General features: G+C 45.2%; 1 non-coding gene across 1 annotated transcript; it reads right to left on the minus strand.

Moving 5' to 3' along the window:
• Nucleotides 1–8,711: 8,711 nt before the first annotated feature.
• On the minus strand, nucleotides 8,712–8,814 carry LOC125613015. The gene has a single exon (XR_007343527.1). It is a non-coding gene; the product is annotated as a U6 spliceosomal RNA (small nuclear RNA).
• Nucleotides 8,815–9,656: the final 842 nt, after the last annotated feature.

The raw sequence follows: 9,656 nt of genomic DNA on the forward strand, positions 1-9,656 counted from the left end.
AAGAAGAAGAAGAAGAAGAAGAAGAAGAAGAAGAAGAAGAAGAAGAAGAAGAAGAAGAAAATTAAGGAAAACAAATAGCTCCTCTGGGTCCATAACAAAGCTCTCCAGCCTAAACCTTAGAGCACCCCAAGTTTCAGAAACTTCAGGGCACAGTACCCTACAAAGCAGCCACATGCTGAGGTTAAACTGTCTTCCTGTCTACTTCACACACCAACCAGCCTGAACCTGCTCCTACTGGCTGCAGCCTGACCAGGCCCCTAACCACTAACCAACACTCTGCTTGCCTTTCACCCATCTAGTCTCCAGCCCCTGTGACCTTCTTTCTGTTTTTTCATCACCCCAAGCTCACTTCTACCTCAGGGCCTTTACACTTGTGGGTCCCTCTGACTATAATGCTGTTCAGGTTCTTCTGGCTGGCTCTCAGAACAAAGGTCACCTCCTAAGGGTGGCCTCTCCTGATCACCCTGGCTAAAGTTCTGCCTCTGTATTCCGTATTTTATCCCCTTGTTTGTTTTCTGGGCCAATTGCCTTATTTGTTCACTCTTTATTGGCTGACACCTCACTAGAAGGTGACTTCTGAGAAGCCAAGGACTTGTCCACAGGTGTACCTTAAGTGTCCACAACCAGAGTAGTAGCTTGGTGATAATGCCTGCGCTTAGCAAGGTCCAGAGTTCAATCCTTGGCACAAAAGCGGGAGGAAGTGTTTATAAGTGGGCTCTGGTATATAGTAAGTACTCATAGATGTTCATGGAATTAATAGATGTTGAATGAATTTCCCAAATTCAAAATTCAAATCTCAGGCTGGAGAGCTGATCTCCAAGAGGCTCCAAAAACCTTTGAGAGCTTAAACAGGCCTCCTGAAATATACATATTATGTGCTAGAGGACCACAATGATAAGCCTTGGACTCCCAATCCCCTGCCCATCTTCTGACCCTGGGTCCCCATTGTAATATGGGGCTGGGGACCCTGAGATGGCTCAGCCTTTGAAGGAACCTCTAGGCTGAAGGCTTCTGCTTGTAGACCAGGATTTCCTCAATATGTGTTGAGGCTGGTATAGGGGATAAGGGGCCAATATCTAAGGTACTCTTGAAAAGTCTCAAGGATAAGATACCTCAAAATGATACAAACGCAGGGTAGAAACAGACAACTGACTGATGAGGAAACCCAGAGGCTAACAAGTACATGAGAAGATCCTGAAACTTCACAATACTCAGATGTTCTCGTTTGTACCTATTAAACCAGCAAAAATCGGAAAGCTGGAGAATGACAGTTGCCTTCAGAAGGCTATGAGGGTCTTCCTGGGCTATGCCTAAACTATTCCAGAGCTGTCTACAAACACTCAGCTAAATACACACACACATACACACACACACACACACACACACACACCCTAGTATTTGGCAATTTGGCCCAGAACTTAGAACCCCTCCCCCACCCCAAAATATTCTCACACATGACCTTCCAGGGAAGATGGGGAAAAGGTTAGAGGCAATCTGAAGTCCCTTACTTGGAGGTTTATCAATAAAATATGCAGAGGGGCTGGGGATGTGGCTCAGTGGTAAAGCACATGCCTATCATGCACAAGGCCCTGGGTTTCATTCCCAGCACCACACACTTACGCACACACACACACACACACACACAAAGTGAAAAAGATCCAACAGTATGCACAGCCACATGGAGGGACCTCAGCAATCTAGTGCTGACTGGAACAGGTAAGAAACAGAATGATGACTGGAGGTGTATGTCAGTAGTAGAGAACTTGCACAAGGCCCTCCTGGGTTCCATCCATACTATAGGGGAAAAAAAAAAACTTGTAGATGGAAAAGGGTAAAGGTGAACAGGTAGACAGAGTTCACATTAGTGTTCCAGGGGCCTGAGGATGCAGTACAGAACAAATAATGGTGAAAATGGGAGTCAAACTCAAACACGATGTTGCTTGATCCTAAGGAAAAATAACAGGGAACCAAAACCATCCAAATTCCCCAAGCATCCCCAGTCCTGTCAGGTCTATCCCCTGCCTCTCCTTTCCTCACCACCTTTTTCCTCTCTGGCCTCTGCCCCTTGAGGGTTCTCCCAGCACAGAGTTCCTGGAGACACACTGTGGTGTTGGTGCCACCTCCTGGCATCCATGGGAAGTGCAGCACTCCACTTCCACCTGGTGTGGAGTGGAGGTTTTAAGTTGGGGACCCAGTGAAGTGACATCTTCCCCTGCTGGTGCCTAAGGTCACTTTTCTTTCTTTCTTTTTTTTTTAATGTATTTTTAAAATTTTATTTTTAATTGTAGTTGGACACAATACCTTTATTTCACTTATTTATTTTTATGTGGTGCTGAGGATGGAACCCAGGGTCTCGCACGTGGGAGGTGAGCAATCTACCGCTGAGCCACAATCCCTATTTTTGTATCAGGGCCTAAACCCAGGGGTGCTTAGCCACTGAACTGCATCCCCAGAACTTTTTTATATTTTCTTTAGAGACAGGGTCTTGCTGAGTTGCTTAGGGCCTCACTCATTTGCTGAGGCTGGCCTTGAACTTGTGATCCTCCTACCTCAGCCTCCCAAGTCACTGGAATTATAGCCATGTGCCACTATTTCCAGCTTCCTACAGGTTATTCTTGGAGGACTGTTCAGTTCTGGGTGCTATACTTTTCAGAACGGTGCTGATAAGCCACTCTCTACCTTACTTGGAGAAACACTAAAGGGCAAAACTGTTATTATCCCTGCTCATAGTTTCCACTGACCTCAGGATTGCATCCAAGTTCCTTAACACAGAAGACCTTCAGGACTCTGCTTCCTTCTCATTCATTTCAGTCTCCCTTCTGGGCCCGCTCTACTGCATGGGCACTTCCTCCCATCAGTTGTTTCCTCTTTTGCAATACTATCTCCCTCCCTATTGATTCTCCAAACACACTCTCTCACTCTCTCTCTCTCTCTCTCCTTTTTTTTTTTTTTTTTTTGTATTGGAGATTGAACTCAGGAGCACTCAAACACTGAGCCACATCCCCAGCCCTATTTTTGTATTTTATTTAGAGTCAGGGTCTCACTGAGTAGCTTAGCGCCTCACTGTTGCTAAGGCTGGCTTTGTATTCACAAATATTCACAAATATTCTCCTCAGTCTCCCCAGCTGCTGGGATTACAGGCGTACGCCACTGTGCCCAGTGTATTTTCCAAACTCTTATTCCTCCTTCAGGTCTCAATTTCCCCACTCCCAGGAGAACTTCCAGTACCACTGCATTAACCAACAGAAGGAAAGAATGTCTCAGACAATGGGAACAGCATGTGCAAAGGCTCAATGTGCCTTCAAGGAAATAGAAGAAGGCCAAAGACCAGAGGTGGGTGTTGGAGCAGGTGGGGTTGCTGCAACAGATTTCATGGGCCCTGGCTGCTGTTCAATCTCTGGTGAACAGAGGAAGGTCAAGGTTTTCAGCAGCAAAGGACTCAGTCAGATGTGTGTTTGAAAGGCTCACATAAGTTGTCAAGTGGTGAATTTAAGGGTAGGTTTGGACTTCCTCACCTCTGGCCCAGAGCAATGGAGTTGGCCTTCTGTGGACTGAGACCTCTAAAACCGTGAGTACCAAATATATTTTCCTCCTCTTAAAAAAAAAATAGTGGGTTTGGAAAGAATAGGCAAGGGGCTGCTTAGGAGAGCAATGATGAGGTTTGGTCACTTCAGCCCCTACTTCATGCTGGTCAGATGCTAAATTGGGGTTCCCAGTCCTTCACCCTGTCTTTCTGAACATGGGACAGACCTATAGGATGCCAGACCAATGCTTCCGCCTGACCTCACTGAGGGGGTCCTAGCTTACCCTAGTGTGCCCTCACTAGCTCTGGCTAATTTCTGTGACACCCTCCCTCTGTGTTAGGCCCCCAAATACCACCTGCCCCTCCCAGTCAGCACCTCTGGCCTATGGGAGCTGCCATCCCATTTCATATAAGAGGAAGCTTGGGCTCAAAGTTGAAAAGTAAATTGTGGCTGGGGATGTGGCTTAAGCGGTAGTGCGCTCACCTGGCATGCGTACGGCCGGGGTTCGATCCTCAGCACCACATACAAACAAAGATGTTGTGTCCGCCGAAAACTAAAAAGCAAATTTTTTAAAAAAATTCTCTCTCTCTCTCCTGTCTCTCTCTCTCTCTTTCAAAAAAAAAAAAAGAAAGAAAGAAAGAAAAGTAAATTGTGATCCAGCTGCAGTGGTGCCTATAATCCCAGGAACTCAGAGGCAAGAGGATCTCAAGTTTGAGGCCAGCCTGAGCAAATCTGTAAGACCCTATCTCAAAATTTAACATTTTTTAAAGGACTGAGAATATAACTCTGGGTAAATAGCCCCTGGTTCAATCCCCAGGAAAGGGGGAAAAAAAAAAAAAAAGAAAGTCAGTTGTGAGCAACACAGATAGGATTTGAATGGGAGTCTGTCTGCCTTTCTCATCATACTAGGTAGCCCACCTGTTAGGCAGGAGGTATTTGGGGGCCTAACACGGAGAGGGGTGTTACTGCAATGACTGCTTGATTTTGGGTGGGCACCTTTATCTTTCTCTGACTCAGTGTACTTTTCTGCAAAATGGGGCAATCATAATAACCTAAGAGACTGTGAAGAGCATGTGGAATGAATGTCCTTAAAGACCCTGCATAGCACACAGCAAGCGCTCAAAAAAATGGTTGCCATTTCCATCACTACAGGAACTTAACATGCTCACTAGGGAAATGTGTTTTGGGCCCCTAAATTAGGGACAGAAGGAGCTTCAGGAAAGCCAAGAAATAAGGAGAGAGCAGAGTGTATCGCATGGCAGCTCTGGAGCGAAGTCATGCTGAGTTCCAAGCACAGAGCAGGTATTAAGGACACCCACTATAAGGAGCTTTTAATACCACAGTCAGAAATCACCAAAGGCTCTAGAGTCTTAGATAGTACAGCCAGTGCCCTGTGACCAGAAGTGGAATGGCTTCCCCCAAATATGACAGACAGTACTGGGTTTAGAGACTTGAGGGACCCTAGACAGTGGAGAAGGGCACTAGCATCAGGCAGCCCATTTGCAGTCTTCGGAGTCCAGCTAACTTTCTGAGCAACAACCCCACTATGTAATTCCTCTGCCAATCACACAGTGGCGTTAGTACACCATGAAAGCTCTGCCTTCCTGTCTTTTGCAGCCAAAAGTACCAGTCACTACTAAGATATTTGAGCAGAATCTTTACAACATCCCTAATGAGGTAGAGTCCTTTCATATCCCCAAATTACATGTGGAAATAATAGTTCAGAGATGTCAAATAGTAGCCCAACATCACCCAATCAGAATTTGAATTTGTTGCTGTTGTTGATGATTGAACCCGGGGCCTTGCACGTTTGGAAAGCACTCTACCAACTACACTACATCCCCAGCCCACACAACCAAGATTCGAACCCTGGTCAGTATATATATCCTAGCCTGGCTGCAGCAGCTGTCAGTTCTAGGCTAATGTCCTGATGCAGCCTCCTGCCCCCATCTGGGGTAATGCTGTCTTGGCTGAGTTGATGGATCTGAGGTTTGCCCTGGCAGAAGAATGTTAGAAAAAAATAAGAAAATTTTTACTTTTGCATTCTCTCCCTCTCTCTCCAAAGCTTTTAGGTCACTGATGTAGCTTTTGCAATGGGGATGAGGTGATCGGACAGTTCCTAACTCTGGGATAGAGTGGCTGGTCTGAGGAATAGGGCCTCCCTCCCTCTCCACGCCCCCATACTAGCCTAGGCTCCAGAGACTGAATTCCCAGGCCCTCTTAGCTTCCAAAGAGGAAGGGAGCTAAATTTGATTGAGCACTTCCTCTGTACCAGGCACTATGCCAGACATTCCTTATACATGCATTTAACACCCTTTTGGTGCTGGTCATGAGAGGCACGGTATTTCAAGTGCTTGGCATATATCAATCAATAAATATTGATATATTGATATAAAAATATACATTAGGCTGTAATCCCAGTGGCTCAGGAGGCTAAGGCAGGAATTCAAAAATATATGTTAGGAGCTGGAGATATAGTGCAAGGGCATGCACAAGGCCCCAGGTTCAATCACCAGTACCAAAACAAACAAATAAACAAACAAACAAACCTGCACCAAAATGAATGAATGAATAAATAAATAAATGGAAAGAAAAAATATATATATACTTTAAAGCTAGGTGTGGTGATTCAAGCCTATGAGCCCAGCTATTCAGGAAGCAAAGGCAAGTTAAAGATCAGTCTTAGCATATTAGCAACTCTGTCTAAAAATTTAAAAAAGTGCCCCCAGTTTTTTCTTTTTTCTTTTTTTTTTTAAGTAAAGAAGTCTGGGAATATAGCTCAGTGGCAAATTGCCCCTGGGGTCAATCCCCGATATATCTCTCTCCAAATCTACTCTTGCCCTTCCCACTTATACATACATACATGTATTAAATATAATTTAATTATAAATAAGCACACAGTTTAATGCTTCCCTGCTCCCCCTCCCCCCCAGTGCTGGGGATGGAACCCAAGGCCGACAGGATACTAGGCTAGCACTTTGCCTCTTGAGTTCCACTCCCAACTCCCATACATATTTACTGAATAAAGGACTATGATAAGCTTGTGGTATCTGTGAGGTAGTGAACTTGGAGCTCTGGAACAAATCTGGGTTAGAGACTGAGGTTCAGGTATTGCTGGCATTCAGGGGATATAGGCCATGAGTAGATCAGATCCCTCAGGGAGATGGCTTAAATGATAAGCAAACTGTACCTGGATGGGGCACTGGGACAGCTCTTTGCTGGGCCAGAGAAGGAAAGGCATGCCCATGACGTGGAAGCATAGAGAATAGCTTGTCACAAAGCTTAGGAGGGGACCAGGAAATATGAGGATACCCTGGAAACATTGCTGGTTTCAAAGAGATAAATAGGCAAATGCTGCCAGAATTGAAGCAGAAAAGATTGTGAAATGCCAACAGACTTGCTATAGAGGCGCTGTTAGGGATCTGAACCCTGACTGCAATGGGATGAGGGAAATGAGGGCAGCAGAGGTTCGGAGATGCAGTCAAGCGGGAGAGAAACTTGAGACTTCTCTTAAAAAAGGAGAGAGACTGATGCTACCCACTTTTTTGGGCTTCCGGGAAGGAGCAAGAAGACAGGGAAAGGTTGAAGTTTTGGAGGAAGAAGAGGAAAAAGAGGCACAAAATCCCGAAGAAGCATCAGGGTGGCACTTAGAGCCCCGAGGGAGACTGGAGAACCAGCTCAGTCCTCCTCATCTATTTCTCGGTGGCAAATTCAGTTAAATGGGCACCAAGCGCCAGCTGGACTAGGAGCACGCTGGCTGTTAACAGGATCTGGCGACACTGTCCCGGCGTGGCCCAGGGCACAAAGAACTCCTGTCAGAGAGTCCACCACCCCGGAGCGGATCCCAGGGCCCACGTCATGGGCCGCCGCTAATTGGCCCGTGGAGGCCACCTGACCTAACTAGCCAATCAGAGGCTGTCTCCTTGGAACGCTGGCCCCTGTGTGGCCCAGAGCCGAAACCCGCCGGCCCAGAGGCGCTTCAGGCCACGTGCGCCTGCTTGTTAAGGCCAGCGCTGGAGCTGGAAGCGGAGGCTCGGTCTCTCATGGCCCTCATCTGCTGGCTGGAGGAGGATGACCCAGCCCACGCCGAGAGCCCACACACCGTGTCCTCTTGCAAAATCATTGTTTTCTTTCTGTTTTCTGTGGCTGTGTCCCCATCCCTCTCTCTTCCCTGATCCAAAATAGTATTTTATTTATCTTTTTTACAATGCTGGGGACAGAATCCAGGTGCCTCACGTTCTGCAAGCGCTCTACTACTAGGCTATATCCTCAGCCCAGTCAAAGGAGTTTTGTAGAAGATTCAAAGGTAAACAACCAACTTGAAATCACTCGCTAGGGCAGTTACTAGCTTTGTGTGTGTGTTTTGTACCAAGGATTTGAACACGGGAGCTAAAACCACAGAGCCACATCCCCAGCCCTTTTTTATTTTTTACTTTTAGACAAACTCTCACTAAGTTCCTCAGAGCCACGCTAAATTGCCGAGAGTGACCTCAAATTTGCGATCCTCCTGCCTCTGGGATTACAGGCAGGAGCCGTTGTGCCCAGCATGAATTAACTTTCAAGAAATGAACTCAGGCCAGGCAGGGTGGCACACTGGGTTCAATCCCCAGTTCCAAACAGGGAAATAGAGAGAAAGACATGAACTCAGCCAGGTGCAATGGGGCTCACCTGTAATTCCAGCCACTCAGAAGGCTGAAGTAGGAGGGTGAGAGTTTCGGGCCAGCCTGGACCACTTAGGGGAGACTCTGACTCAAAATAAAAAATAATTTTTAATAAGGGGTTAGGGGTGTAACTCAGTGGTAAACCACCCCTGGGCTTAATCCAGGTACAGCCAAAAAAAGCGGGGGGTGGGGTAGATTTATAGCTAGGGGTAGAGCTTGACCATGTACCAGCCCTGTGGTGGAATGCCTAGTTCCACCCCCCGCCCCCCCCCCAAAAAAAAGAGAGAGAGAGTGAGAACTCCTGAGCTAAATCGATCATCTTCATATCAGCCTCCAGATGCTCAGCTTCAATTCCTTGCCTAAAATATATTACACTTTGCTTTGTAGTGGAGCTGATTCTTCATACCTTCATTTAAAATGTCTCTAGTCTGGACTCAAACAAACCATCTAGATAGAAATATGTAAACAGCAGTTGTAAAAAAAGATAAAACTGGTCCAGACAAGTTGGAGTCCATTTCAACTTCTGAAAAATATGGAATACTTCATAAATTTTCATGTCATCTTTGTGAAGGGATCATACAAATCTCTGTATTGTTCCAGTTTTAGTTATGTGCTGATGAAGTGAGCACTTATTTTATATATATAATATTTATACCAAAAATATGTTAATTTTATATTTAAATATATAAGTATTTAACATTTATATGTTTTATATAAAATAATGCATATGGTATGTAAATAATAAATATTATATATAAATAATATGTAAATATGTGTAAAATAATATATTCAATTCATGGTTCAATCCCTAGTACCCAAAACAAATATACACATATATATTAAACTATTAAACCCAGGGTCACTTTATTGCTAAACTTCACTCCCCCCAGACTTTTTTTTTTTTAGTTGTAGATGGACACAATACCTTTATTTTGTTTATTTATTTTTATTTGGTGCTGAGGCTGGAATCCAGTACCTTACATGTGCTAGGCAATCACTCTACCACTGAGCTGCAATCCCAGCCACCCTCCCAGGCCCTTTTTATTTTATATTTTGACATAGGGTCTTGCTAAACTGCTGAGGCTAACCTTGAATTTGAGATCCTCCTGCCTCCCAAGACTCTTGAGATTACAGATGATCAGATGATCACCACCTCGATCAATTTGGAATTTTTTTTTTTTCCCTATAGGGATTGAACCCAGGGGCACTTAACCACTGAGCCACATCTCCACTTCTTTTTATTTTTTGTAGCTCAGTGGTAGAGGGTCTTGCTAAATTGCTTAGGCCCTTGCTAAATTGCTGAGGTTGGCCTTGAACTTGGAACACTCCTGTCTCAGCCACCCAGTCATTGGGATTACAGGTGTGTACCACCATACCCAGCAGCTTGGAAATAAATCTTGTTAGAAGGCAGCCATGTACCAGCTCTGTGAGCTCAGACAGATCTTGACCTCCTTGACTCTTACTAATAACC

Source organism: Marmota marmota, unplaced genomic scaffold (genome assembly GCF_001458135.2).
Source record: "Marmota marmota marmota unplaced genomic scaffold, marMar, whole genome shotgun sequence".
In the NCBI taxonomy this organism is placed as follows: Eukaryota; Metazoa; Chordata; class Mammalia; order Rodentia; family Sciuridae; genus Marmota; species Marmota marmota.